Raw genomic sequence first — 4,698 nt, 5'->3', positions numbered from 1 at the left:
ACTTACTATTCCATCAACAAATATAGCTTTCCAAAACAAGAAGGCAAAGAAAACCATATTCAACTTCTGACAAAGACTCTGAGGTAGGCCTGTTCATCTAAGTCCCAGTAGTAGATTTATTTATTCAGAATACATTGACAGGTATTTGAAATGAAGCCATTTAATGACAAAGAGAGCTATTAATACTAAAAAAACAATCAAATGCAAACAGCAATGAATAATAGAAGTGTGAGATCCTGTGTATATAGTGATGTCCCAAACTCACACTAATTATAAATATACCTAGGCCACACATGGCAAAGATAAGTCCAATTGAGATATTGTACATATGCTGTCCATGTGATGTCAGTATTCACAAGAGAATTAAAGTGTTTAATACTCATATTTTAGATTGTATTTTCTAATTACATTTAGTAATTTAGCCTTCATTTCAAGAAACTCAGTGTCTATCCTGAACTAATTTCATGTTGTGTGAATTATAAATATTGCAATAGTACATTCTTTATTTCATGCTTTTGTATGAATAGTTTCTGTTTTACTGATTTCAATGACTTCACATGTTATTTACATTGAACATTACAAGAGTTGTGAGGGCCATTTTCTACTTACATAGTCAATATCTCTATTTAGCACAGGTGTCTGTAAAATACAACAAAGATAGAATAAAATGATATTTCATTCTCTTAATATCCAAGATCTTTAATCATAACTAACTCTGAATGAGAAATGACTATCAGAAGATGCAGGGATTTCTTTAAACTTTAATCTTTATGTTTCCATGGTAGCACAAGAGTGATTCACCTGTCTTGGTGACATCCAGGATATTTTGATTTGAAATTTTTTTCTGACTAGTCAGCTTGGCATACTCTTCTTGTGTCTCTTCACTTATAATGCGGCATTTTCCCTGCATTTCATGGGATGGAGATCAGAAAATATAACATTTAGAGTCCTTTCTAAACACAAAACCTATCCTAATTTGTAAAGTACGGATTGATCAAGCTTAATCTTCCAGTGGTATCTCACACCTTCTGTTCATTATCCCCTTCATGTTGGTAATGCTACCCAGCAAGGACAACTTTATGGGAGATTGATTCACACATTACGGATTATCTCATTTTTCTACACCTTGGAAAAATGACATGAAAGTAATTTCTTCTCTCATGTATGTTCTTCAAATGGAAAGGAATTCTGGATTGCACATATGGAATTTTATGATGATTAGATCTGAGTATATCTATTTTATCTTAGTCTGTGTTGTGGAATATAGTCTCTGTGCTTCTCGTATCAAAATATACAGAAAGGGAAATCACCAAAAGTGTTCATGTAGTCCATGAATTCTACTATAGTTTTTGTACGCAATATACTCTGATATTGTCACCCTCTTGTAAACATTGCTCCCCCTTCTCCCATATCTCCCTGTTCATTGAATCTCTAATTCTTTATAAATAATTTCTAGTTATTTTGATGTCTCTATTTTCCCTCTTGTCTTCATTGTCAACAACAACAAACAAAAAGAATCAACAAAAGAGAGAATTACATATTTTTCATAAAGTTCTGGTATGGTTTCAAGACACATGGGAAGAGGCTAGGTTGTGAAAAATAGGCATGCATACTCTCATCTCCAAAGTAAAGAGATGTATTTTCTCCAACACAGAATCAAATTGCATAACTTACACAATACTAGTAACACATCTTGAATTTCCCTTTCATTATAATAATAGTCAATTGTTAATATCATAGAAGTCGTTGAGACAAAATCCATTGAGAAGTATTCCACCTTTGGGACTGAGAAGAAATATATGTTCAAGATCAGACAATACCATTTCTTCTACTTATGTGAGGTGACTAAATTTTCTTTATTTAAAATATGGAACACTTGGGCTGGAAAGATGGCTTAGTAGTTAAGATGTTTGCCTGTTGAGCCAATGGACTGACCCTGTTTTGATTCCCCAGCACTCACATAAGCCAGAGGTATGCGCTGGCACATGTGTCGGTGGTTTGTTTGCAGTGACTGGAGGCCCTGGGATGCCAATTCTCTCTTTACCTCTGTCTCAAATAAATAAAAATAAAACAAAATAGGGAAAACTTCAGGAAGTCGTTTGTCATCCCTGAACAGGGGCCATGTTTATGTAATCAGTATCATTCCAACTGTAGTAAAGGTACTACTGAAGTGAACAGTATCTTATTTTTGTCATCCCATTTTCAATGTAATCCTAAACCAAAACTGTGTCTCTAATTCAACACCCCCCAGATATCCTACCTACAAAAACATGAAACTGAATAATTATACTCATTGATTATTGTTATGATGTTAAGTCCCAGTTATTTTTTGCAGGTACATGAGCTACAGGTACTGGAGTGCCCATATTCTCTTCTCTCTCTCTTTCTCAAATAAATTAAAAATAATAAAAGTTTTAACTGCTGAGTTCCTAAGAACAGCAGTGATATAAATAAAGTTGGGATGAACTTATTTGAATATATTGTACTACGTTTACCATTTAAAAATTGTCTGAGTAGACCATGTGCTTCATATATTTTATATTTTTAATTTTCAGATAAGAATTTGATGACAGCATAGAAAATATATCCAGAAAATGCATATATGTCATTTCTTTGCCTGAAAAAAACCCGACATTCATCCAAACATGTAAAATATAGTTGGACATTGGACACTTAAAAGTAATGTTATTTATATATTTGAGAGAAAGTGAATGAAGACAGAAGGATGAAAGGGTGTGTGTGTGTGTGTGTGTGTGTGTGTGTGTGTATGTGTGTGTGTGTGTGTGAGAGAGAGAGAGAGAGAGAGGGAGGGAGGGAGGGAGGGAGATTGAGAATGGACATTCCATAGCATCCAACAATTGCAAATGAACTCCAGATATATCCACAACTCTTTGAGTCTGACTTCAAATGGGCAATGGGTAATCAAATTTGGGTCCTTAGGCTTTGTACGCAAGAGCCTTAACCGTTTAGCCATCTCTCCAACTCTACTTTAAAATATTTATTTATTTATTAGGCCAGATATAGTATTACACACCTTTAATCCCAGCAGTATTGAGGCAGTGGTAGGTGGAACGCTGTGAGTTCAAAGCCACCATGAGAGTGTCTAGTAAATTCCAGGTCAGCCTGAGCTACAGTAAGACCCTACCTTAAAAAATCATTAATTTATTCATTTTCTTATTAATTATTAAATTGAGAATGATAAAGTGAATAGGAAGCAGTTAGAGAAAATATGTTTGGGGAATGATTACTCTAAATATCGAAATTTTATACTAATCATTTAATTTCCTATGGTACATTTTCAATTTTCATTAAATTTGCAGTGATTTCATCATGTCCATAGATTTCCTACAAATTCTAATCAAGCACATCCCACAGCTTGAAAGCATGGAGGACATAAACCGCCATGTGTTCATCACATCGCATCCCATAGTGACAACGCTAGAATATGATGTAAACCATAAATCCTGATGTCTCTGTATGAGTTTGCATTATGAGGACTTGCATTATGCTTTTGCAACTGAGTGAAAACAATCTTAGGTTTTATATCATATGATTTCCCCACTATAGAATAGTGCTACAACACCAATGTCATTATCTATATTATCTATAACTTAAAGAATAATTGCCAATATTCATTAAAAACTGATATTTGTAAGGTCATAGTAGATTTAAAGGGCTCTAATATGGTTTGTATATCTGAAAATAAATGTTTGTGCCTTTTGCCATAATAATTGTATAATCCCACATTGAGAACCTTGTGAGAAAAGGGTTTCCCCAAAATGTATGGGTAAAATACAACCTATTTTTTTCAGAGCATTTTCAAAGTAGGATTTGGAATAAGTTTCAGAATTTGTTGCTGACCTCAGAAATCCATTCCTATGAAATTGAGAGCTAAATACCTCTTTTATAGTTTGTGAGAAGTTCCTCATGCCTTTACTTTCATGGTTTTAAGTGGTGTAAGTGTTTGTGCTAGTTTAGAGGTGAGCATTCTGACTTATCTAGAAAGACAATACCAGCAGATCTGAGTCATTATACTCACATTTGTGATGACCGACGTGACATAACCACACACTTGGGGAGCTAAGATATGAGTTATCAAACTTCCATCTGCCAGTGAGATTATCAACAGCAACACTTGGTGGTTTAGCCCATATAAGTTGAGCTGGATGGCCTGGAAGAGTGAGGAACAATAAAACTCTCACATGGCAAGATGCTTCTGTCCAACACTGGCTCAGAGAAACAGATAGGTAAACAACATGACCATGAAGTTGGGGGCACTGTAGAGTTGGTTTCACACAGTCACCCTAAAATATCTCATACTCACTAGAATTACTGCCATGTAGATATATTAAATTCAGTGCTTTGAGTTTGCATTGGTGACACTCTCCATCTTGCCCATAGGGAAGTTATAAGAAATACATTATGCATCGACTAATATACAACATACTACTGAAAGGACCATAAAGAATTATATTCTAATAGTAAAACCATCCACAGGAAACGTTTTAGGGGCAAAATTCCTTTTATACTCTGTAATATAATGGGGGAGATTGCAAAAGAGGGCTTCAGAGAACATGAACAGAATCCAGATTTGGGTCTTGAGCTTCTCTTTGGCAACATGTTTTAATGGTGTGGTTACTCATTGCTCACCAGGGGAGCCAGGGATTTAGTATGGCCTTGGAATAGTATGTGCCTGTG

At 34.9% G+C, this 4,698-nt stretch overlaps 1 non-coding gene across 1 annotated transcript; it reads right to left on the bottom strand.

Annotated features, from left to right (window-relative positions):
- Nucleotides 1–2,071: 2,071 nt before the first annotated feature.
- Nucleotides 2,072–2,176, bottom strand: LOC123457126. Its single transcript, XR_006634900.1, has one exon. It is a non-coding gene; the product is annotated as a U6 spliceosomal RNA (small nuclear RNA).
- Between the last annotated feature and the right edge of the window lie 2,522 nt (nt 2,177–4,698).

The sequence above is a fragment of the Jaculus jaculus genome, chromosome Y (assembly GCF_020740685.1).
Source record: "Jaculus jaculus isolate mJacJac1 chromosome Y, mJacJac1.mat.Y.cur, whole genome shotgun sequence".
Taxonomy (NCBI): domain Eukaryota; kingdom Metazoa; phylum Chordata; class Mammalia; order Rodentia; family Dipodidae; genus Jaculus; species Jaculus jaculus.
This window is presented reverse-complemented; position numbering and strand designations above follow the sequence as displayed.